Source organism: Ovis aries, chromosome 25 (assembly GCF_016772045.2).
Source record: "Ovis aries strain OAR_USU_Benz2616 breed Rambouillet chromosome 25, ARS-UI_Ramb_v3.0, whole genome shotgun sequence".
In the NCBI taxonomy this organism is placed as follows: domain Eukaryota; kingdom Metazoa; phylum Chordata; class Mammalia; order Artiodactyla; family Bovidae; genus Ovis; species Ovis aries.
This window is the reverse complement of record NC_056078.1, coordinates 30,397,144-30,424,255: the sequence shown is the minus strand read 5'-3', so window position 1 is coordinate 30,424,255 and position 27,112 is coordinate 30,397,144. Positions and strand designations below refer to the sequence as shown.

The 27,112-nt window shown below is 44.9% G+C and overlaps 1 protein-coding gene and 1 non-coding gene across 2 annotated transcripts in view; one reads left to right on the top strand and one right to left on the bottom strand.

Moving 5' to 3' along the window:
• LRMDA (leucine rich melanocyte differentiation associated) overlaps positions 1 to 27,112 on the bottom strand; it is a 1,186,567-nt gene that overhangs the window by 1,143,175 nt on the left and 16,280 nt on the right. The window lies entirely within an intron of this gene.
• On the top strand, positions 1,668 to 1,740 carry TRNAG-CCC (transfer RNA glycine (anticodon CCC)). The gene has a single exon. It is a non-coding gene; the product is annotated as a tRNA-Gly (tRNA).

Here is a 27,112-nt window from a genome sequence, read left to right as displayed (position 1 = left end):
GGCCCCTGCCTTCCTTGAATACACTCATTTATCCTGGGATTTAGACATGGTCCATGCTGTTCCCTCTGCCTAAAATACCCTCCACTTCCCAACAGCACCTTACTTGGCTTCTCGACTCACTAAAACATAAACTTCATGAGGATAAGGCCTCTGCCTGCTTCATTCACTGCTGTTTGCCAACCATCAGCACAGCGCCTACTCCCATTAAGGGTTCCATAAAGCAAATGAATGAATGAGTGGATTCTTCAAGTTCACCTAGATAATACCTCCTTCAGCGTGCCTTTCCTGATACTCTCCCCTCCTCCCAAGGTGGAATGCTTTTAGATGTCCTCAGAGGGACCTAAGCATTCCCCACGGTGGCATCAGTTAACTCTTTAATTGGCCATACCCTCCATCCCCTGCCCCAACTAAAATGTAAGTTTCAAGCATTTAAGGACTCAGTAAGAGCTCAATCTGTTGCAGGAAGCAGCCCTCAGGACTCAAGTAAACCAGAAATGCCTGGAAGGAGGTCCCTGAAGGCATGCAACCAAAGAGAGACGCAAAAGAAGCCAGAAAAGAAGCTGAAGGTGAAGGCCTAGATATGAAAATATGTACAAGCTTCAGGGGGACACAGGAGACATGCATAGGAGGAGGCGGGGGTAGTGAGGTCAACAGTGGAGGACTGCAATGATCAGAAGGAGGGCTGAAGTCAGTCACTGAAGCCCAACAGCCCTGTATCTCTTTTACCCAACACTGGGCACACAGCAACAGCTTCCTTTTACACAGAAATCCATGCTGGCAGGACAGGATCTCCATACCTTATAAAAATGCACCAATTTCCACTGAAACTCATATACATTACTGAAAAAAGAAATGGTCTTTTGGACACTTCTGTCATTTTGTTTCAAGGGCACAGACTACATTTAAATAAAACCTGACGTGTACGTTAACACCTTTCATAATGGATAGGATTTCATCAAAATCAGTCAGGTCCCTCCAAAGGTATTACAGCCATTTGAATGTAAAATGCTAAGTATCGCAGCTGAAACAGAAACCTTCCTTAATTCAGTCCAGTAACGTGATAAGGGTAAAGAATCTGCCTGCTATTGCAAGAGACACAGGTTTGATCCCTGTGTCGAGAAGATGCCCTGGAGGAAGAAATGGTAACCCACTGCAGTATGCTTGCCTGGGAAATCCTGGCAGGCTGGAGTACAAGGGGTTGCAAAAGAGTCGGACACTACTTTGTGACTGAACAACAACAACAAGATAAGGGACAAAGAAAAGCAACTCTAGAAGGGAACCCAAGTAAAATCAGATATTAAAACTAAAACAGTTAAAGGGTTGGAGATCCTCTGGTGACAGGCAAAAATACAGCCTGGTTGGGTCTTCAATCTACTGATTGTTAACAGCACACAAAGCCACATCAGTCACAAGCCTGAACCAAGGACCTTTTGCCTGAGGTTTGGTTTCCAAAGCATCCACTCAGCACATTCAGATTCTTTAAATATGATGTTCCCTTTTCTATTTTTCTCCACCTGACTCGGGGCAGGCTGTCATGGGAGAGGCTGCCTTCCCCAAGGTGAAGGCAGGCAGCTCTGAGGGAGGTGCAGCATGCTGAGGCTGAAGGACCAACTGTGCTGTCGTCTGGCCCTTCAGAACAATGCTCTAAAAATCAAAGGGGTGGGACCTCCCCGGTGGCCCAGTGGCTGAGGCTCTGCACTCCCAATGCAGGGGGTGCAGGTTCGACCCCTGCTTGGGGAACTAGGTCCTATATCCCTCAACGAAGACTGACGATCCTGCATGCCACAACTAAGACTCAGCATAGCCAAATAAATAAGTCGAGGGTTTTGTTTTTTTTTTAAAAAAAAAAGAAAGAAATCAATTGGCTTCTTAAAGGGGGCATGGTTCAAAAACCAGAGAAAGGGGAAAGGGAGACAAACAGGAGAAAAGGGAAAGAAGGCCTCGGGAGAGTGATGGCAGTAACCCAGCTTCCCTCTGCGTGAGAGGACAGGGGCGGCTCCTCTGCAGCAGCGGAAAGGGGCCATTGTGGGTAAGATAAGTAATTAGAAAAGGAATAGTAATTACCACCAATGTGACAAGAAGGCCTGCACGACAGGGAGTTCTGTCAAAGCTCGTAATTCTTGCAAATGAGCAGCACGCCCTGGATGACATGAGTCCTCTCTTATGAATTATACACATAGCTACATGCAATACACGCCGGGCACTGCTCCATCAGAAGGGACCACTTGCAGCGGGGACAGCAAGACCCCAGGAGTTACACAGGCCTCATGTCCCCAAGAGGAGAATGCAGAAATCCAGCCATCATGCCAGCCTCTACGTGCGAAGCCTTGGCTCAAGCGGGAGGCTCCTGGAGACATGTGAAGTAGCAGAGCCATGATGCACAGAGTTAGGGAGAACTTTGTGGAGATGAGACACTCAAATTATTTAAGTCTTGAAAATGTAGATGTTTGATAGATAGAGGAAACTGCTTTCCAGGGACAGTGGTACTGTGGGCTGAGTTGTGGTCCCCAAAATCCCTATGTTGAGATCCTAAACACCTCCTGGTATAATACTTCAGAATGGGACTGTATTTGGAGATGGGGTCTTTAAGACCCTTAACTAAAGGTCTTTAAGTTAAAATGAGGTCTTTAGGATAGACCCTCATCCTACATGATTGGCATCCTCCGATAAAGAGGACACAGACACAAACAGATAGAAGACCACGTACAGACACAAAGAGAAAGCAGTCAAAGAGCCTCAGGAGAAATCAACCCTGCCAACACCTCGCCTCTGGACTTCTAGCCTCCAGAACTGTAAGAAGATAAATCAGTTGCAAAGGCCACTCAGTTTGTGGTATTCCGTTACAGCAGCCGGGACAGACTAATACAGAGGACAACACAAAGGCCAAGAACCAGGAAAACACGAGGTGGTCAGGTCCCTGGCCAGAACTTAGATAAAGAGCAACGAAGCTAGGAAAGCCCCTTGTTGGATGGGAAGCTGGCCTGGATTTCAAGCAGTGAAAGACTTTGATCAGATGGTGCCTCCAGACCATTCCTGCTCTGTCGACAAGATCTGGAGGGGAGGAGAAATGTGGGCCGCAGAGCAACTGAGATGCTTCAGCAATTCTTAAAAGGTTTGGGAATATGAACTGAGAGTTGAACCCGGGATACTGGGAGGACCCACCAGTAACTGAGATAAAGGAGACAAGAACAAACGTGGGAAGGAGGCGGATGCCATCCGTTTTGGATGAGCTGAATTTGCACATATTTAGGTAGGAAGGTAGAGCACGTTCTACCCCTCACCCTCGCCCTGCACTAACGACACATCCCCTCACTGAGCTTGGGTCCACACATGTGCAAACACATCTATTCCTATCTGGGGACCACATTCACAAGCAGTGATTTTTTTTTTAAATTTATCTATCATGAGGACATCACAACCAGTCAATTTAACCCTAACACAATGGTCTTGAAACATAAACCCAATAAGCAGGAACAAGCCTTGACTCACACCACTTTAAATTCAGATCCCCAGTAATTCCCAAAAGGCTGGGCTCCTATTTCCATTGTGATGGGCCAGATTTGAGAATTCTGTGGTTGTCAGAACATTCTAATGCTTGCAAATTGGGAAAGTTCAAGCCAGAGTCAACCACGTGGGAAAGCAGCAGGGTGGGGGTGGGCAGTTCTCAGAATGCTGTGGTCTTGGACCACTTAAGAAAAACATCATCAAAAATCACTTTCAACACCCACCCCTTCTTTCAGAAGGAGAAAAACATTAAAAAGCACTGCCTATTGGAAAAGAAAGTTGTATAAATCATTTTATTTCATGCTCCATCATTTACTCAGCACAGCCTTCAGTGACACCTCCCGATTAGGTTTAATTTTAAGCCAGCAAGAACACCACACACCGTATTGTCAAAGAAAGTTCCATTTCTCTCCAAGCCTGATGGGTGACTATTGTAATGTAAAACCCTGGGATTTAAATAACACAAGCGGATTCTATTATGAGAAGAAAGGTTTATATTTTGGATTCTTTTTACTTCAAAGGAGCCCAGATACCAAACCATGAATTACCTGAAACAATGGGCTTCTATGATCAGCTCTTTGCCTGTTTCGTTAGGAAAAAGACTACCTTACTTGCCTAGTGACCAGGACTTGGTGATCCAATTCTCTCTCAGAAGCAGTCCCAGGTTCTCAAAATTTATACTGTTTAGGGAAACTGGAAGACAGAGAAGACCCGGCTTACCCCAGAAGGGCCCCTATTCTCTCATTAGGCCAATTCACCAAGGCTCCAGGGTCCTCCCGTTTCCCTCTAGGCCTTGGCCCCCACAGACAGTGGTCAGACTACCCACCACTCTGTGGTCATTCCCAGACCACTTGAAGCAGGCAGGAGGATCAACTCCCCAGAAAACACAAAAATACAGCATTTAGGATCAGAATTTAAAAACCTAAGAGGCACAGCCTCCTGGATCTTCAGGCCCACACCCTCTAGGCACCAAACCAGAACTGCCCACTTCACCCTCCCATGAGGTCACTTTCTGTCCGAGGATAATATAGAGCAGGGTGCTTTGGGGTTCCTGAGCACAAAGCTCTTCCATGTCCCCCATTTCACTGATTATAGGAAATAGCCTTCATTTAGCCTTCAGGACCCTCCCTGAGTTCCAATGGGCAGATTTAAGCAGTTGCTAATTAGGGAGTAGATGCAAGACCAGGGAGAACTAAACAGTCAAGAGAACCAACAGTGCAGCCTCGGGGCAAGGTCCCGATTTCCCCATCAAAGGGTACACACAGCAATATCTTGAGCTGTTTCACACGTACTGAAACCTCACTCCAGGTGGAAGAAGTTATTTGTGAACAATGGTATGCTGCCCACAAGTATGTAGACCCTGGGCCAGTTGGAACCTGAAGGTTGATAATGCTGACTCCTACTTACCCGTCCACCAATCCATCAGATGAATGTCCACAAGCTGATCACTCCCTCTTTGAACCATTACCATAAAACTTCTCACTATCCTCTCCAAGCAGGGACACATAGTTTTGAGGCAGAAGGCCACTGGGTCCCCCTTTGCCTAGCATAGTAATAATAAAGCTATCCTTTTCTACTTCACCCAAATTCTGTCTCCAAGATTTGATTTGGCTCCAATGTACAGAGAAGCTGAGCTTTAGGCATCAAGGACTCCATCAAACACATGGGGATCTTACTCTGATATCCCCAGAGGACTTTTATGGCCTCTTAAGAGAGATTTTTGAACACAACTGTGTGCCAGGTGCTGTGCTAGGGATAAAGGAATGAGTTTCCACACTCAGTGAGCACAAGTCTGGTTGGCAGACAGCACTGTGAAGCAACATCTGTCCTGTAGTGAGACACACATGGGCAACGACAGACAATCGGAAACAATTTCTTATAGGAAATGACACCAGGACATACACTCAGGGCCATTTCTCAAGACCACGTTTATCAAATGAATTGAGTACTGTGTCACACATACTCACATATATAGAGGGGTCTTGCAATCCAATTGAAGGGAGCAGCCTCCCAGAAAATAAGATGCCTTACAAAGTGAAATAGTAGCACACTGAGGGCCTTGGGATATGTCCCACTCTGCATACCCTCCAAAAAGGTCTAAGGCAAACTGCCCTTGTGCCATGCTTACCTGATAGAGGGTCTCTGCTATAGTGGTAAGTCTGTTCCACAGCCAAGCAAGGCCAGCTTTAAAAGCAAAAACAGTCACTGCCTTACTCCCTCTAAATAAGGCTTCATCCTGCCATCCGTTTTTCCTGCTTTGATCACAAAAATCCTTAATTTCAAAAAAGAGTTCATCATCTAACCATCCAGGAGAGATGGCAGCACAGCGGAAGCAGCAGGCAACGTAACTGTACATCCTAAAGTCTATCACATGGGACGCAAGTGCTAAGGGATGTTCTTCAGTGTGGTCTCCAGACCAGGAGCATCAGCATCACCCAGACATACTGAATCTGAAACTCAGTGGGGTACAGCCCAAGAATCTGCCCTTCTAATGAACTCCCAGATGGTGCTGATGGTCCAGGAATGCAGATTGAGAACCACTGCTCTAGGGGAAAATTCTCCTTGGTCATTGGTGAGATAATGACCAACCATGAAGACACAATTACACCACCAGTTGCCAAGACTTACCAAGGAATTACCATAAACCAGACACTATGCTAAACTAAGTCGCAAGCATCATCCCATTTAATCCTATAACTAGCCTTCCACAAATGAAGCATCAGAGCCACAGAATGATGAACAGTTTACTCAATGTCACAGAAGCCAAAGCAGGGCTGAGATTTGAACCCAACCTCTTTGTAACTTCACCTTCAAGGGCAGCCTGCTCATCCACAGCCTAGAGATTCCAATACAAGACTGGCATGGAAGGCTCTGAGAAATCCTGACACCAAGAAAGCATTTAACCTTGGATACTTGGCACTTCCAAACACACCCTGCCTGTCATCTCTTTGTAGAATGCCCCTCGCTATGACTCCTTCAGCTCTCTAGCACTGCCTGCTCCCAAGGCATAGCACTGGCAGCCTCTGCAGCCATCCTCTGTAATTCCGTCACAGCATGTTATCCTGGTCCCAGCAAAAAAGCTTCACGTTGGCCCCCCTTTGGTGTACAATCCTGGTTCCCCTCACCTTGACATTCACCCCAGCTGACCTCCATCTTGGTGTGTACCATTTGTATAGCCCCCCCCCACTTGGTATACACCCCTCATTGGGTCCTCTCATGCGGTTTTACATTGAAGAACAAAGTCATAGCAAGAGGAAAGACCTGTAGCACTTCCAAACCTTCCCAAAATGTGTCATGGTCAAAAAGCTCCCCTTTGGTCCACCATGGGGAACAGAAGGTACAAACCCTAAAATTATCACACAGACCAAACCCCATGCTGGGTACACCCAACCTGACACTCAACCCTCATGGCAGATCACATCCCCCGAGCCCTCAATGCCCCGGCTCAAATCATTCAACTCACGTCTAGCCACACCCACTCCCCCTGCCTACTGTTAGGACCTCAGCTAGAGAGGGGAACTGGGGCCCAGACAAGGAACAGATGTGGGGCTTTGCTCTCACTCAGGGCAGAAGGCAGCTTCAAGATGTTTTTTCCCTCCTCCGCACCTCTTGTCAATGCCTGACCCTTGCCAAACTGCAGAGATCCCTGTTTGAAATTAAAAGCACACGCCACATGCACAGCTGACTCAGTTTTTCCCTCCTGATTCAGCAGTGCATGGTAGGAATTTTCATCCCCACAAAGGAAACTGTCCAACAATTCAACTCACCAGGCACTTAACGAGCACCCACTATGTGTCTTGCACTGCATGCTGATGACTAAGGGGGAGGAAGATGAAGTTAAAGAAATGGTCTCTTGCTATCCGGGAATTGCGTCACTTACAGGACATTCATTTTCTCTCACCCTGCCTGGGACAGTGTTAATCTATCCTCACTGTGAAGTGGGGATAGCAAATCCCACCTCACAGTGCTCTTAGAAGGATTAAGTGAGACAAGAGTAGAAGGAATTCAGGAACATGAATATGAGACCCACTTGCCGCCTTCTTTGCCCAGTTTTGAGGAGACAGGAATTCATGTCACAGCATATAATTTGGTGTCACGTTGGAAAGGGTGGAGTTGCAGAAAGTTTGATTTGAAGTAAAATCAATTTTGTGAGAGGGGCCAGCTAGAGGCTATAGATGTTGAGCTGAGGGCTAAAGGCTGAACAGAGCTGCGTAGAGAAGACTCAGGGAAGGAGGAGGCAGGGAGCATTCTTGGTAAAGAGAATAGATCTGAACCTAGGGAATAAGGTGGGCAAGTGGGTGTGAGAGAGGGAACCAAATTGGCAGGATGGTCTTGGATCTTCCAGGGGAAAAGGGTGAAGTTAGGGAACTCTGAAAGGCCCAGCGAGGAAGTCTGGCTTGAGCCAGAAGCCAGAGCATCCAGGACAAGAAGCCAAGTTCTCTTGCCACGCAGCTTCGCTAGTGGGAGGGCAAGAGGCTCCCAAACAAGCCTGTGGGAAGATCCCCACCCCAAGGCTCCATCTATGCCATCCCTATTGCTCCTTTGGGGGAACCAAGGGTGGACAGGGGCAATCTCAGGACTCCCCAATCAATTTCCAACATCAAAGAAATTAGAAATAAACATTCAATATTCCAGGAACTGGTTTATATTAGAGCACATCACCATGGGGAGAAAAATCATGTAGTCATTTTAAAAGATTATCACAAATACTATAGAAACACAGGAAAAATGCTTTTGACATGTAAAGTGAAAAACAGCAGACCCCAAAGCAATATGTGTACCATTATCTAGAGCTGGGTGTGAGAGGGACCACATGCTTGGGACACACATTACCCAGTTGTAGCACTGACTGCGACTTAGGAGCTGTGAGACCATAAGCAGGTTTTACCTGTTTTTATTTTTACTTAAGATAAAAGGGAGATAATAAAAATGGCCTTACAGGGTAGCTAAACTTTTTCAAATGCCTGGCACACAGCGGAAGTTCAACTCCCCATCAACCCCCACCACGTATGCAGGGTGAACTATAAGTCTCTGGATGAAATTAGGTACCTTTAACAGAAGGAAATAAAGTACCCTCAAGACTTAAGATGAGCTTCTTGAAGGTGGAGACTGTGTCTTGGCTTACTGCTGTTTCCCCAGACCTCAATAAAGGCAGGAGGAAGGAAATGGGATGATGGATCATTTGTTACCACCACTATCAGCAGTTGTTAAAAAGACAGTTAGGAAATGCCCATCTCCAGCAGACACTAAGAACAAGATCATGATCGGGCCACTTCTCCTCTATGGGGCCAACTTCACTGCTCAAGGCAGAAAGCATGTCTGGGATCACAAACCAACCCAGCCTACTCAGGAGAAAAGCAGCATCTTTGTACCACTGATGTGCACTGGGCCAGCGCTGGTGGCTCAGCAGGGAAGACCTCAGGCTTCAGAGATACCCCCAGGCCTGGACTGAATCCTCTCCTGGTGTGGAAAAGCAGGGCAGGGCCTGACCTGGACCTGCCAGTCTCCTCACCATCACCAGGCAGTGATTGCTCCTTCCCCTGGGAAGGATTTCCCCAACGTCATGTGCTCTGGAGGCAGACTATTCAAGGGGAGGAAGGACACTATCCACACCACAGCCAGCCTAGCCAACTACTGCTCTACCCGCCACCACCTCTGACATCTCAAAGGACTCCCCCAACTCCTCTTCCTGAAGGCTGGAATCTCTTTAAGATCATTTCTGCCCCTCAGCTTTAGCTTTTGATGTTCACTAAAATGCAAATAAATGCATGGCAGTAGAACCCATTCTGTCAAACAGCCCTTAATATGAAAAGGTTCCCAACCTCGTCTTCAGAAGGTTTTGACGGTGGCAAAGGGAAGGCAGGAGGGACTTCTCTGGTGGTCCACTGGTTAAGACTCTGCATTTCCAATGCAGGGGCCCCGAGTTCAACCCCTGGTCAGGGAACTAGACCCCCCGTGCCACAGCTAAGAGTTTGCATGCCACAACTAAGAACTCCACAACTAAAAGCTGCAACGAAGGATCCTGCATGCCACAACTAAGACCTGGTGCAATCAAATGAATAAAAATAATAATTAAAAAAAGAAAAAAAAAAAAGGAAGGAAGACAGTACTGGCATCTTGAGGGAACTGAAAGAAAATGCCCATCATTTTCTAGGAGAAGTGTATTGAAGAACCAGGAGTTAGGGGGTTGGGGGGCAGTGACTACAAGTCTTTTGGACTCTGGCATGTTGCCAAGGTCCAGGATAGGAGCCCTGTAGGTGACCAGCCATAGCACACAACACAACCCTCAGGTTGCAAACCTTGCCTGAGGGTGCAAGTGCCGTTACCATGATTCCCAGGCCCCCAAGGCTGGATCCCTCACTCCAGTGCCCGTGTCCAGGGTCTTCCCTTGAACAAGCATGGAGACAACCCTCATCCATCCACAGAAGTCCAGCATCGTTCTGCTACTCCTAAAAAGAGACAGTCACTGGCTCCTCTCACCCCACCATCCTCCTGCATGACCCACCACTTGACACATGGGGTCAGCACACCCCCAACACACACAGGCAATCGGTTCAACATCTGCACACCCACATTACCCTACAGGGAGCTAAGAACAAGGCCAGACATAATCAGAGTCATCAGAAAGGAAAGCTGGGGAGACAGAAGGCAGCAGGCACTCTGGGTTCAGGCTCTCTCAACCTATTTCCAGCAAGGCCCTAAGAGCTGCCAAGGTCTTTGGTTGGGGTGGCGGTGGGGGTAGCGGGAGAGTTAAGGCAAATAACTGAAGGCATTTCAATTGATGATGCTCCCCCAGTGACTCACGGTTTCTTTATTGCAACATGCTTTCTATAAAAGCCATTTTCCTCTTGCAGGATCTGCTTGGGCAACATATGATGTCATCATAAATCATCTCTCTCTTCCCCCTACCCCTTTAAAATGTCAGCAGATTTCTTGGAGTTTCTAAAAAGCCCAGAGAGCCAGCACCATCTCCCAGTTTTGGCAGGGAAACGTGTTTTCTTTCCCAAGACGTCTGTCTTCACTTTTTCCCCTTGCTCTCCCGTAGGAGCCCTGTAGAGATAAAGCCTTGAAGAGTACAAAAAGTCACAGAAAGCATTTATGAAAAAAGCTTTCCTTTCTACCCTTTCCAAACGCAGGCTCTTTCTCTTGCTCCCTTTTTTTTTTTCCCCTCTCATCCTATTTTGGTGCACTTCCAGGGGAAGTGAATGTATAGAGAGCACTTTTAAACAAGGTCTAATACAATCCATGCCTCCCAGACACGGATGCCATTAATCAGAACCAAGGCTTTGTGTGTGAGAGGCCACAGGCTGGATGGGCGCCACAGACCGATAATGCAGGCTGGGCCCTACCTACCCACCCCACCCCACCCCTGTTGGGGCTTGGCATTCATCCTCCCTACCCGCTCCCAAACCCCAGGCCCAACATTCCCCCAAATACCTTCTGTGAAAGCCTTCACCCACAGGAGGAGAACTTTCCTTTCCTCCAAGTTCACTGGACCAAAAAGAAATAATTATCACTTTAACCACATAACCTCATAAGCAAAAGGAACATTCAACCCAACTCAAAGCCACAGAATTTATCGGGCCATGGCAGGAGAGAGTCTCCCGCTGGTTCAGGTGTGTGTTTGGTCACAGTGGGTGTCTTTTGAAGCTCATCTACCTACTGGAAGACTTCCTTCCAGAAGGATCTCTGTGGATAGAGACCAAGGCTGTCTTATCACCTATGTGTAATGATCACACAGTAACGAAGGTGGTGCTGGATTCCTACGGGTCTTTATTTACATCTTTGAGCCACAGCCAATAAATTGTCTCTCCATCTCTGCCCTAAAACTAATTACCTAAAGACAACTAGGAAAAATGGGATTTATGTGTGATGGAAAGCAACAACCATCTATGTAGTTCTCTGGGGCTATTATGAATGCCCAAGCACCTTCCCATCCCTTCCTAAAAAACAAATCCTCATCTTGGTCCAACAGGCCTGACACTCTACAGTTACTCCTTGATCCATTAGGATTCATCACAGGTACCATGTGATATTCCCTGGGGATTTTTCACACCGCTATCAGCTATCTGTACCTAAGGATGAGTAAGTGGCAGGCACCTTAGTAAGGACAGCAGACACCGGAGGTACCAGACAGCCATATCAAAGCCACGGAGGTAACGAACCTGCAATCTTGATGGCTGGCATTGAGTCGCCTCCGGTCCCCACAATTTATCCAAACACAGGTGTGATGTCTTCCAGGAGCCCATCACATTATAGACTTGATGGAGCAGCCACTGTCTATCTCCCCCTCCTCTTTCTCATTACCGTGACTAGTCACATTTCCCTATCAATGAAGGAAGAAGGCAAAAGGTAGTGGAACTCTTAGAGGGAAAAGAAAGAAGGAAAAACAGAGGCAGAAGTCTTTGCTTCATCCCCTCATGTAGCTCAAGCACCCAGGATAGCACACAGTATAACATAAGCATTCGGTACACGTTCACAGAATCAAGCACACACCCAAGAAATGGCAAGTGGGGAAGTCAACAACCTTGGTGAGCCAAACCTCAGCTCCAGCTGTTCCACCCTTCCCTGCTGTCACTTACATTGTCCCTTCTGCCAAGAATATCTTTCCTCGCCCTCCCAAATGGCTCATCCTGCTCATCTCTCCAGATACAGCGCAGACATACAGCGCTCCAAGAGCTCTTCCTCCACCAACCCCAGGATGGCTCAACTGCCCCTCCTCCACATGGTCAGTGCCCTGCACAGCCTTCAATATTTTATCACTTCAGAGGGTTGTAATCACCAATTCCACATCTGTCTCCTCTATAGGGTTGTCAGTCCTCTTGATATCTTTAATGCCTAGCCTTCTAGTTGGCACAGGGAAAGCATTCAGTAACTGAACAAACTGACTGAGCCTTTGAAAGAAAAAACAGTCACCTAGTAAACCTAGTCACTTAAATTTTGTTTTCTGTCTGGTTTTTCACCTTGCTTTCCATTTCAGAGAAGATGTTTCCAGAGAAATCTACGTCTGGGTTTCCAAAATGCTAGAACGGGAGAGGGCACGAAGGGCGGGATGGTTTAGAAGTGGGAAAGATCCAGGCCCAGTATGAGCAGGGTTCATTCCACACGAGTCAGGGGCATTCCTTGTCTCTGACAAGGGACCTTTATGGAGTCTGTCCCCTGAGCTTGGCCACCCACCTGAGATGGGAAATACTGGGGAGGGGGTCGGGTAGGGTCCAGTCTCACCTCACACAGCACTGCAACTGCCCTCACCTTCAGGAGGAAAGAGCTGCGGACTCTCTATCAGTCCCTGATACCCACACAGCTGGCCAAGGCAGTCTGGGGCGGCTTCAACGGAAGAAAATGAGACTGTCCATAAAGATACGGTAATGACTACAGAAGAGTTGAGGGCTGAGGCAAAGCAACCAGTTCCCATGGCACCTGGAAGATGTAGGGAGCTGCTTAACTAGGAACTTAGCTAGTCGAAGAAAAAAGATACCCAAGCAGGACCCCACCTCCCGGAACTGCTAGGAGCATCACCACAGACTCAGAGCAAGACGAGAGGGGAACAAAAACCTCTCCCCAAACGAAGCCAAATACACAAGGTAACCACCCTCCAAATCCTCTCCTGTCGAATGCCCTATTATTACCTTTGCAATCTTGCTTCTGGAAAGTTTCAAAGTCACCACCAGCCAACCCTTCTCAATGCACAATGGCATTTAATAATTGCTCACGGTTCTCGCCTGGGAAGCCAGGCAAGCACCCACAATTCATTACACGTGTGACCTTTCGAGCCCTCAGCCCCCAAATGATTTTCACTCACTTTAATCTGACTCCGATTCAAAACAGATCTGCTGTCAGCAGCCTGCGCTCCGTAGCCCCGTAGATGGGCAGTGCCTACGGCTAATCTTTTAGTGCCTTAATCATAAAATGCAGCACTTCTCCAGCTGTTTTCACCCAAACAGCCAGAAAAGGGGGTGAGCGGGGTGTTAGAAATGATGAATTATGAACTCCAAAGTAGTATTTCATTAAGCAAGATAGGACGCGAAAACTTTAACTGTGCTCTCTGCTATCGAAAGGTCATTTTATAAAAACCTAAGGTAAGAGATTTTTGAAGGCTCTCTGGTTCACAGAGGAGCTCACCGCCCTGCGTGGCGGGGGAGGGGAGCAGGCACAGGAGTGGGGGTCAGTTTGAAATGTTTTTTAAACTCTGGCCACTTTAGATTTTTGCAACGTGATGCCAAGCACATTCAACAGGTCTACAAATGCACTGCATTAGCCTAAATTTAGTGGGTGTTAATTGAAATCAGAGCTGCAGTCGTTACCACCGACATGTTTCTAAATACTACCCAATAAATTTTTGTCTGTTTCAGATTCTCTGTGACAACCAGCAATGAAAAACCAAGAGCGGGCATGTAAAACGGTCTTCTTATGTACCTAGTGCCCCAGCATGCAGACAAAAAGATGTCTGTGCGGATCTGGCCTGTGTCTGCGCACACAGACGTGTGTGTGGATAAACACAAGATCCATGTGCGTGCCTTGCCCATTTTTAGAAGGCAAACAGGGAGACATGTGCACGGACACACAAATATACTCTCTGTGCTCAGGCAACTTCTTTTTCGCTAATGCACCTCCATGGAAAGCAACATGGGCCTCTCTCCATGTGACAAAAACATTCTCATTTATCGTGAAGGGGGTTGGGGTGCAACTTATGGGCCTTTTTATTCAGATGGGTTATTTCCCTTCCTTTCTCTCTGGCTTGCCTCACTCCCTTCAGGTAAGCCTTGTTTCAATTTAAAACAAAACAAAATTAAAATTTCCTCCAGAACAGAGCATTTAAGGGTCAGCCAGGAAAAGGTCTGCAATACATAGAATTTGAAAGGAAGAAGGCAGGGGCCTGGGGGAAAGGAGAGAAGAGACTGGAAAAAGAACGGTTGGCTTTCCTAAGGTTCTGAGGTTCCTCAGAAAAACAGCTGCTTCATCCTCCCAGTTACTCATTAGTTTGTTATTAGTTAACGTGCAAAGAAGACAAGTAGCTTTGTGCTCTGAGTTATGATTCAGCTCAAATGAAAGGAAAAGGGAGGCAAGTGTCTGGTCCTCCGGCCCTATGTAATCTGCCCTTCTTTGATCCTCCAATGATAATTTGAGGACTTCCCCAGATCCCAATAGGATTGTCTGACTTTGCCTGCAGTCTATTCCATCTGAAAAAAAAACAATGCAGTCGGCATCCAAGGCAGTGGGCCGGGAGGAACCTGGGAGGCAAATATGTTTACCAGAGACTACCACCACCAAAGGACCAGGCTGCAGCCCCAGCAGCGGATCCTCCTGCCATTTCTTTCCCTACATACACCCCAGCGATCTGATTACTCACGTGAGTTATCAGCTAAGGAGCCCCCTCACTCCACAGAGAAAACTCACCCTCATACACACATCCCCTCCCACAGTTTGGTTCATGCCTGATACGTAAACATACAATTACATGTATGTTTATATATCACACACAAAAAGTGTACACTCAGGCCTGCTGCATGCCCCCAAAACGCTACAAGTACACACAAAAACACACAAGTTCTGTCAACACACAATCCATGCCCTTCCTCAACCACACAACAGTGAGCCTGTGTGCACAGTGCGTGCACACAAGCATGCCCACACACACACAGTGCTGACCCCTTCGGAGAAGGCAGGGTACCTTGGCCTCAGAGTCCTGTCCCCCAGTCACATAGAGCTCAAGAAAAACCAATGAGACTGGGCCTCCTCTGAAGGGGCTTGAAACATTTCTACAGAAAAAGAACTTCTTCATGTAGAAATTATTCAGACCAGTCCAGTTCATCCCAGCACTGAAGCCCTGCCTTTCCTCTGAACTCCACGCTGTCTACAGAAGCCCACCAGATGGTCTGTGAGAAGATGAACTGAACTCTTTGACATTCAAGCTGAGTCTACAAAACAGCAGCTCAATGTCACCTAGGAATCTGTTAGAAATGCAGAGGCTCAGGCCTAAGGCCGGACCTACTAAATCAGACACTGTGTTATAACAAGACTCTCAAGGATTTGTGTGCACATACATTTGTGTACACGTAAACATACATACATACATAACATTCAAGTTTGGGAAACTTAAGAGTCCAGCCTTCCTACAACCAGGACACGCTCGGCTGAGATCACCCTGTCCTTACCAGCCCTAAATGCCCAGGGGGTCCCTAGCTCCTGCCGACAGAAGAGCAAGCAGGAGCATTCCTCCACTGTCAGACCTTGCACCTCCTCTCACCCTCTCTTACCAGCAATAACTTGCGTTAACAACACAGCCTCAGGTGTCCAGACTCGCTTGCGTCTCTAAACCCACCAGGAGCTCTGTGAAACTAACAGTTTTCTCCCCACTAATTGTCTCATCACTCTACAACTGCTGCTTTTTATTTCATTATGCTTCTCATCAGTCTCAGATAGGAATATAACCGAAAAAGAAATTGGAGGGGAACAATTTCAATATTTCAAAACACATGCAAATCAATGCCCAGAATCCTACCTGGAGTGTTTTTATTGAGACAATTCTGTGCTTGTCTGAGAGATGACCTGATAATAAATAAATTCATATCTTGCAAAGGTAGACTTTCTCCCCACCTGATAAAGCTAATTATACCAGCACAACATAACATCCTCCTAAATGCCTGATAACCTCATCCTGTTACTCAGGAAATATTATTTTTAAATAGGTATGATAGATACAAACTGAAACACTCGGATTTCAATTCCAGTCCCAATTCCCGGATCCCCTCTCTGAGTAATTTAAGGACTTCCTCCAGATAGTTTTTCATATTCTTTTAACTGACATTTTATCTTTATACAGTATCTCACAGAATGAGCACGCACTAAGACAATGACAGCCAAGAAGGCCTGTCATTTCTCATTCCGACAAAGACAGATGTCTTACACTGGCTTATGCCAATAATAGATCCAACAAAAAACAAAAGGGACTACACCTGCCGCTGATGTAAAGGCACCAATTCACATTTCTGACACTCATTTGTCAATTAACAGATTTCTCCCATTGTTGACACACGAGACTTAAAAGATGTGGGCTCGAATGTGATGAATTAAAAAAGACAGATGAGTAAGCTATGAGCTGCAAAGTAATGCTATAATGTGCTTTAGATATGAATATCAACTGACACCCCTGACAGGCCATACAAGGTTTTATTTCATTTTGCACTGTATCGAGGCTTCATACTTTGTCTTCTTTGTTCGCTTTTCATCAGGCTCCTAACATCTCATTCTGACAGCCAGAGACATTTAAGGCACTTTCGTTTCAAATGCAAGTTAGCGTACTTGATTTGTCATTAAAATGCAAAACGATTGCCGGTGCAGGTAAGTGTAGGTATGCTTAAAAGGTTGAATCTGCAAAGGAAAAGCTGAAAATGGTTTGGGTTTCTGTCTCTACCTCCTTCACAAGCCTGGCCACCTCTGGGGGCCCCCTGACACCCAGCTGAGAAAGAGACTTGCCCCATGGGGGCCTCCGAAGCTTCCCTGCAGGGGCAGGAACAACATGTGGGCTCAGAGGTGAGCCGGACTTCCCAGACACTAGGCAGATCCCAGAGTTACTCACATCTGAACCAGTCTAAGCACACAAAGAACATTCAGCCTGTGCAGACAAAGCATGGACAGGCTTAGGTCAAGATGCTCCTCTTTCCCATTGAGCCCCCCTCCCAATCTGATGTCTCCTCCACCTCCTACATGGAGGGAGAAACACACCCCAGACACTCCTGTGGGAGACGGATGAAGGGCCAGATAGGAGCTTCTGGGAAGAACTTATTTTTAATGACCTTTAGTACAGCTCAGTAATTTTATTCTTTTGGAAATTATATTAAGGAAATAGTGAAGACAATGAAACACATTTATAGGCAAAGCAGTTCATCCCAGCATTTATTAATATGAAACAGTAGAAAACAATACATGAATATACGTCAACCAAAAAGAGAATGGCACGATCACAGTGCATCTGTGAAAAAATATTATGTAATCACTGGAAAACCACATTATTCAAGAAAACTGAATCACAGGGTATAATGTTGAGGAAAAAAGGATACAAGTCTATACAGTTGACCCTGGCACAATGCAGGTTGGAACTGCACAGAGCCCACTTATACTAGGGTATTTTTTCAATCACAAGAACTTCAGCACTACACAATACGCCACGGGTGGAAGCCCAGGATGCAGGGGATCTGGATGCAGTGAGCCAACCACAAGCTACACACGGATGAACCTTCATGTCGCTCAATTGTATGTACAGCCTGAAACCCAATTTTGTAAAAAAAAAAAAAAAAAATTTTAATGTCTTACATGCTCAAATGTTAATAGTGGAATATTGGTTCATTGTTCACCTGCAAGCTTGTGGCTTTTTAAACTTTCCTTCTGTATATTTTCCCTGTATTTTTATAAAATAATTACTTTATAATCAGAACTAAAACTGTAAGAGCTAATTTTAGAAAGTAAACATTTCTTTGGCACAATTTTCTGTTCCCTAGCACCAACCCACCATTTACACTTTCTGGACCTTAAAACAAAGTGTTAGACCAGTGGTTCTCAAACTGTGTTCCACAGAACCCTAGCGTACCACAAGGGGCTTCTGAGTTACTTCAAATGACTAATTTGAATTCAACTTTTAAATTACTTTAACAATTTTTTCTAATTTAAGAGCGCTATGTTCTCTCAAGTACGTTTGATACCAAATTTCAACACACTGCAGAACAGCATATTATCTTGTGCTGACAAATTAACTCATTTTATACAGATCTCCAAGTTTCTTCCTACAATTGTCTAGTTAAAAAAATTCCTGTTATTTGCAAGGTGAAATTTAAAGGGGAAAGAAAATTGTTACCATTTGCAACTACTTACTGAGTGAATTAGTATTTCGATCCTGCACGGTCTGAACCAAATGCAGGAATACTCTGAACACTGTGGCAAGTATAAGACTGCATTCTGTCTCTCAGCTCAGTATCAAACCCAGGGTTCATCTGAGCAGCTTCACTGCTTTCTGCTGGCTCACTTTAAAAAATACTAAAGCCTTTTTACTTCATAACAGTCTATATAAATTTTTGTGGAACAAGAATCCTTGTTTGATCCAAAATCATTCTTAAAAACTACCGGATTAAACCAATCTACCTCCATCTGTCTCATGGTGTGTGGGTCTATGAAGCACAGCACAGGTATCATGGGATGAGAGGAGGATTGTTACAAAGGCAGTCCAGGGCAATCCCACTTCCACTCTTACTATATGGTACTTGATCAGTCTAAGCCTTGGTTTACTTGTAAAACAGTTGCTTTTTTTTTAATCATAAAGTTGGGAAGGTTCAGTGAGATAGACCAGTGAGCACTAAATAACTTAGCTGACGTTACATCATTAGTGCTTGTGTATGTGGGAGGAAGGAATGGCTGAACAGTGGACAGCTCAACGTGACACAGTTTACAGACAAAACTGACAAAAATGCTTTTGTACAGCCAACAGAAATTTCTTTGCTAAATCCAGAGCAGTTGCTCTCTAGATTGCCTGGCCCATATTCCTTTCCTCATTTCCTCACTTTCTCTATCACCTGACTAGCTTATACTTCGGAAGCACAGTCTTCTTTTAATAGCAGATCAATCTCAGATCTCCACTTTTTATCTCCCTCACCACTATCTAAACATGCACCATCTAATTTTACAATTACTTCAGGGACAAGGCTTCTAAGAAGCCCTTTTTGGGGGAAAAAAAAAAAAAAGCTAATACAGAAACTGTTAGTTACAATAGAACTGATCCATGCAGATCAGAGAATAATGGACACGGCAAACTTTTACTAAAAGAAGGAAATCAGATAGGATGAACTCAGGGATATGGAAAATAGTCACATGCTCCTGGCAAGGAAATACACCATAGGACTACGATCGCCCTTTTGATTTGTACAAGAGTCACAAATAACAAATGCCACATGAACCCAAGCAAAATACTCTCCAAGATGATTCAGCTGGAAGAAACAGAAGTATCAAAAATGAAATTAACAATTCCAGGGATAATTGCTCTCTTGGTCCACAACCTACAGGAGCAAGACTCTTCTTACATTCAGTATTTCATTTGATCTTCACAACTCTGATAGGTGAGTACCATTATCCCCTGTCTGGAAAGTCACAACACAGATTAAATGATTTGCTCAGTAGGTCACAGATCATCTGTGATGGAGTGAAGACTAATAGTTAGGTATCCTGTCTCATGATTTCACTGTTTTTCCACTAAATCAGCTCCAGCCAAAAGTCCCCTGACTTTGTGGTCTCCAACAAAGATTCCGAGCTTCAGACTAGCAAAATTTAAGTTTCTCATTCAAAATTTAAAAATCACAATGACAATAATGCGTCATGCAATACATTATATGATGGTAACTTATTGTGGTAATCATTTTGCAATATACACATTTATCAAGTCATTATGTTGTAGACTGTCACCTAATGTGATGTGATATCAATTATATGTCAATAAAACTGGGGAAAAAATGCACCATAGTTGTGTAGTCTTTAGTAACTGACAAAGCATTTGCATTCATATAAGCTATCTCCTGTGCAACTCAGAGATTTCCTGAGAAAAAAAGTGAACAGTATGCTTTGCCTGTAACTGAGGAGAAAACAGAGACTCATGCTTCCTGAAAGGTTGTCTGGATGAACAGCAGCAGCAATAAGACTCACACCTGAGATGGATCCAAACACTATGGGGGCTCAACCCCCAGAGCCCCCTTATTAGGACACAATGAAGTTTGCTCTATTTTGGTGGTGTTGATCCTCCTAAGGGAACAGGGCAAGTTAATCCAACCTAATTTTCTAGACTTCTAAAATACTAGCATTTGATGTAAAGATTCAATGCCTAAAGCTTAACCTACCCTGAAATATGATAAGGTCAAATATAAGTTTGGGAAGAAAAACCAGCAACAATCTTGAAGCAAGAACACGGGGAGAGCTGTCCCCTGTTCATGGGCCTGGAAGACAATTTTCCGCTTCTCTACCATTTAGTCACCAACCTACAACGGCTCACCAGGCAAAGATCTCAAAGACGACAATCGATTGGAATTATGGGAAACACAGTGGAATCCAATACAATGTGGGAGCCAAGGAGGTAGGCTTCATGGTTGTACAAAACTGCATTTAGACCGTGGCTCCTCCCCGACCAGCTGTGTACTGTGGGGAAAGTCCCTTAAATTCAGCACACTCACATTTCCTGACTTTAAACTGTGAAGAACACCTAGCTTGCCATGAGGACCAGAAGTAACCAGGTGAACTTACTTGTAAAGTGGAAAGAGAGACAGACATAGAGAACAAACGTAGGACACCAAAGGAAGGAAGGGGATGTGGGGTGAACTGGGAGATTGGGATTGACGTGTATACACTACTATCTATAAAGCAGATAACTAATCAGAACCTATTATACAGCACAGGGAACTCTGCTCAGTGCCCTTTGGTGACCTACATGGGAAGAAAATCCAAAAATGAGGGGATATATGCATATGTATAACTGATTCACTCTGCTGTATAGCAGAAACTAACACAACATTGTAAAGCAACTATATCCCAATAAGATTTTTTTTTAAAAAAAGGTAATAATCAGATGAAGCTATAGATGAATGGTAGTTATTGCTATCTTTTTAGACTAGTATCACGTTTTTAAACATCCACTGTAACAAGTGAGGAATTCCCAGACAGATGGCGTCTTCCAATAGAGGGGCACCTACCATGTGCAGGACCCTGCCCTGGGCACCCCTGAATGAGAAGCTGTTAACTCATTCTGGAAAAGCTCACACTCCATGGAAAGGGGGCAGAGTTACTACACAAGCCCCAAGGCATTCACAGAAATAATACCTTGCAAGCTCTCCCAGGGGAGAATGCACCCCATGTGCCAGCCCTTCATAAACAATGACACATGGAAACACAATAATAAATATAATGATTTCTGAAAGATGAGGTTTGGAGCTTTGGTTCCAACCCTTCTGGACAAGCTTCAGGGTCTCGCTAGGTGTGAAGCAGTAGCCGTCTTCTAGAAGAATTGCATTAACCATTACTCTCCTGACAGGGTAACTGCCATGTACACATGTCAGGGCCGACACTCAGGGCCCACTCAGCCAGGGAATGGGCTGCCCTCCACCAGCTCTCTATCTCACCGTCAACAAACTTCCCAACAGTGGATGCAATAACTCTGCTTAAGTTCTCAAAGTTTTTGGTAGGTTTGGCTGTGGCCCTGCATTGTTCTAACACCTGAATTAGTCTTCTCTCCACACTGAACCTGAGAGCATTTGCCATGGGAAGTACCACATCTCTAAGTTTCAGGTACTAGGGAACCCAGTATGCCCTGAATATTTACAGACCTAAGGGAAATAGATGGGGAAACAGTGGAAACAGTGGCAGACTTTATTTTTGGGGGCCTCCAAAATCACTGCAGATGGTGATTGCAGCCATGAAATTAAAAGACGCTTACTCCTTGGAAGAAAATTTATGACCAACCTAGATGGCATATTCAAAAGCAGAGACATTACTTTGCCGACTAAGGTCCGTCTAGTCAAGGCTATGGTTTTTCCTGTGGTCATGTATGGATGTGAGAGTTGGACTGTGAAGAAGGCTGAGCGCCAAAGAATTGATGCTTTTGAACTGTGGTGTTGGAGAAGACTCTTAAGAGTCCCTTGGTCTGCAAGGAGATCCAACCGGTCCCTTATAAAGGAGATCAGTCCTGGGTATTCATTGGAAGGACTAATGCTAAAGCTGAAACTCCAGTACTTTGACCACCTCATGCGAAGAGTTGACTCATTGGAAAAGACTCTGATGCTGGGAGGGACTGGGGGCAGGAGGAGAAGGGGACAACAGAGGATGAGATGGCTAGATGGCATCACGGACTCGATGGACATGAGTCTGAGTGAACTCCGGGAGTTGGTGATGGACAGGGAGGCCTGGCGTGCTGCGATTCATGGGGTTGCAAAGAGTCGGACACGACTGAGCGACTGAACTGAATGAACAGAAGGGACTTGCTAAGAACAATGACCCAAGTCCTCAGCACTTGCAGACTTCTCCAGACAGCTCTGGGGAACCCTTGCTATCCTGAGTAGTCCCCACCTCCACTCAGCTACATGACCATCTAGGTCATGGCCGTCAGAGCCATTCAAAGACCTTGGAAGTCACTTGGCCCTCAAGTGCATCCATGGAGGAATCCAGTCGTACATGGCAGCTAGAAAGGCCACTGCAACCCTACTGGCATTCTCCAGAACATGTACCTCAGGCCTGACTTCTACTCACCAGCTAAAGGGGAAGAAGATAGGAAAAACCATCCACGGAGAGGGCGAGGGTGGGATGATTTGGGAGAATGGCACTGAAACATGTATATCATCATCTGTGAAACGAATCGCCAGTCCAGGTTCGATGCATGATACAGGATGGTATGGGAGGTGGGAGGGGGGTTCAGGATGGGGAACACGTGTACACCCGTGGCGGATTCATGTTGATGTATGGCAAAACCAATACAATATTGTAAAGTAATTAGCCTCCAATTAAAATAAATTTATATTAAAAAGAAAACATTGGAGGAAATCTTGATAATATCTTGCTATTGATAACTTATATGGGAGAAGTGAAAAATAAACCATGTTTTATCTATAAAAAAAGAAAAACCATCCACTCTATGGTTAAATTTACCTCTACAGTCATTCTTCCGGGGTGTCACTTAGTGGACCGGAAAAAAATGAGTGCCCCTCAGAGGCAGGACACTGGACAGAATGACCTTCAGGAGTCACTGGTGGCCTCCGTTTTTCTATACCCCAGGTCAGCCTGACTTTCCCTACCTGAGCCCAGCCTCCAAGAACAGAATTCAGAGTGCTGGTTTGCTACATCCAATTACAACTGGAAGGAAGGTTATCTTTCTGTGATATGATTTCAGCTCAGGCATTTGGGGAGAATTCGCAAGAGCCACCAGGACAGACTCACGATTCAGCTGTCAGCACCGATGAAGACAGCCTGCCTTCCCAGGCCCACCCTCCATGACTTCATCACTGCCTGCTCTTGGGAGGTTTCGAATCCAGAGGAGGTGAGCTACCACGGTGATGCACTTAGAAAGGATAAGAAATTCATTCTGAAAAATAAGTCCCTGAAATAAAATTTGCACTCCACCAGGCAATTCCAACGCACCCCCAAGACTGACGGCCAAGCAGGCAAAGTGCCCCCTCATTCAGCTTCTCAAGGCGAACTGACAGGAAAGGCTCTTGACTTCATCCCCTCTTGCTTCCTGCCCCATCAACCCCACAAAAATGCTTTTCAGCAGATCCAATCATCACAGCTGCTGCAGAACAAATATAAAAACTAATTAGAATTTCTGAGGAACAAGGCGCCTCAAAACTCATATGTTTAAACATCTAGATGGGAGTCTGCCTCAGTAAAACTAAGAGTGTGTTAGAAAAATGGAGCTTTTGCAAACAGTGTTCTGTTTGAAAAGAATTCATCTAAACTATGCCCCGTGCTGTTATTTCTTTAGCAGCACAAGGGCCAAAAAAAAGTTAGCTCCAATTAGGGCAACTTTACTAGTAAAATAATAAAAATGAAAAAAGGCTTCCTTTGCCACCATCCTATGTTCTTGCTCCACTCACATCTGCTCTACATCTGAGTTTGGAAAAGGAGAAAAGACGGAGTATAAAAACTGCAGCTGAGCTGAGACTACAGACAGCAGCAACGCTACAAATGCCACATTTAGACAGTGGTCAACAGCAAAGGGGTTTTTCTTCACCCGTTCTCTCTCACCTCACTGCTTCTCACAGGTGCTCACAGCTCTCTCTGGAGGTATACAATATCTGGAAATTATCTATTTTTGGTAAACAAAGCTACGCAGAGAAATCATCAATTTCTCTTGAACACATACCAAACTAAATCAGGCTCAAATTCCAAGTATCATCCCCCACCTCTAACTGTGAAAGTCTTTTCTGCTCCAAAGGTCCATGCATTTACTAAAATAATTTGAGACTTCATCAGGAAGGCCATTATGCTGGCAAACATTAAATAATTCAAATGATTCCTTGTATATAAATATTTCACATCAGATATTGATTTCCGAATGAAGTGCACATGAAGAATGACCACATTAAGCAGAGTCCGAGTACATTCTGGTGTTCCAAAATACAGGCAGAATCTTACTGCACAGAAAGAATGAATTCCATACAAGGTCACACATGATTACATGTACCATCTACATACAAATAAAACTGCTGCCTCTGATTCCCATTCCTATCAGATTCAGAACATATCCAGTGGAATCTTCAAGAAGAGCAAAGTAAAAGGCTTTGAAACACATTTTTAATTTGTTAAACTGCTTCATTTTCAGGGGATTAACAGGGCTTTGATAAGGTTACAACTGATGCTGAATACTTGAACTGCCATGTCCTGAAAACACTCGATTTTAACCTTGGGTGAGACCAAGGTGAGATTTTAAGCACTACCAACCTTTAAAATTCTCTGGCTGCTATCCCCATCCTGTATCAAAAAGTAGAGGGAAAAAATCTTGTTTCTAAAAGTTGCGAGGAAAAAAAAAAAAAACAAAACAAAATAGGGCTGAGATTTGACCCCAAGCCTTAAAACACACATAGGTTTTCCCTGAGAGGCACAAACAGCAGTCTTGTTAAAAGAGGTGAACAAAGAACAGAGACGCATGATCAGCATCATTAACCAGGGCTCCGGGCAGCACAGAATAAACCAGCTCAAAACACACACGCACTGAAACCCCACAACTTTCCAGGCAACCTCAGGAGTGCAACAGCCCAGGATCCCAGCCAAGCTTGAAATGTGGAAAGGAGAAAGTGGGTCCTTGCTGGAGCCCCTCCCCTAGCCTCTCCAGAAACACTGGCCAATCCTTCCCTGTCCCTTCCCTGAGCACCCAAAGAAAAAAGCATAACAAGAGCAAGTGGGTTTGAACCAAGTAAAATACATCCACCTCCTCCTACCCTAAGCCAGCAGCACAAAACTGAGCAAATTAACATGCACATATAATCCCCAAATGTATCTTCCAGGAAAGTACCGCATCATTGATTGAGACAAGATTTTGTGAACACACACACACACACACACTCACTCACTCACTCACTCACTCAAACTTTCTTTTACCCGGACAATAGCCGAGAAGAAAACACAACCCCTCAAGACTTAGCAAAAGCTAAATCCTGTCTCCTCTTAGCTGCAGCATTCGGCTGGATGTAGCTAAATTCACAAAATGTTCCCTTGGCATTTAAATTCTCTTTTTCTTTCCTTTTATTCTCCTTGTAAGCAGAGTTGGGGGGTGGGTGATGCATAACACGTCAAAAGACAAAGCAACTTCAAAACAAAATCAGTTATTTGTAAACAATCCTTGTGGGGATTTCTGCCCCTCCTCTCCCCCCACCCCAAGAAAAACAGCCCTGCCAGTTGTAATAGAAAGCCAAGTACAGATAAATCAATTAGCTTGCTAATTTCTCCCCTCTCATTTATTTAGCTCTGCACTGTATTTGTCGTAATTGACTACAATTATGTTAATTACTAACTCCAGTATAATTACTATATTTATTGTCATTGAGCATGCGATGTACCCACAGCAAAGCTGGCATTTGTCGGGCATCAAGAAACCAAACTGTCGAGAGGTGATTCTCGGCAAACTGGCGGATGTGGCTTTGGCAAATGAAAGGGCAAAAGAGATTTCATGCAATGTTAGTTTGAAAGCACCGGTTCATTAAGGATATTAATTTTCTGATAACTACACATTTAAGCATGACACACTCGCGCAGTATCTACAGGATTTTGCAATTATTAATGCGTGACAGTTTCAAATGCTAAGTGAATCAATTAAACAGCAGCATTCACAATTTGAGAAGAGATAACTGCTTCATAACTACCTAAGACTACAATTTTCACATGACAAAAAAGAGCCATTGAGGCGCCTTCAAAACCTGACAGGTCAAGAAAGAAGTTTGAAACAAAAGCACCTTACAACCATCATCTCTCCTCTTTACTTGTCAGATCAACTTTGCTAGTGTCTCCCCAGAAACGGCATCACATGCCAGCTGCCACAAGGTGATTTTTCATGTCTTGTCAAAGAAATCTTTTATTCTATTTGCTCTGCATTAACATGTTACATTTATTGATCAAGGGCCTGTTCCTCAGCCACAGCAGGGCACTGAGCTCTCCATGCCTACAGGGCTTTGATGTCCCGGTGACATTCGAGCCCGAATAATGCACATACTAAATGGATTTAATGCAGAAATGTGTTTGGGTCTGACAGTTACATTAATAACAGCCCCTCACACTGATAAATATGCAATTGCTACTATTAAGAGTTACCCAATTATGGGGAAAATATTTCTCTACCTTATAAATAAATCCATCAGGGGAAAAAAAAAGTTTTAACAATGGTGCATTTTCTTAAAACACTTCTCCAGCTGCAGAATACAGCCCGTGTGCGTGCGGGGGTTAACACCCCCTCTCCCCACCCTCCTCTCCAATTGTTTTTAGTAAGTCTTGCTTTATCTCAAAAATGGTTCAGGGATTTTAAAAAAAAAAAAAAGCTCTTTTGTCGGTCTTCCCTGCTCTATCCGTCTCTTATTTCTTCAGAATCAGAGAAAAAGCAGAC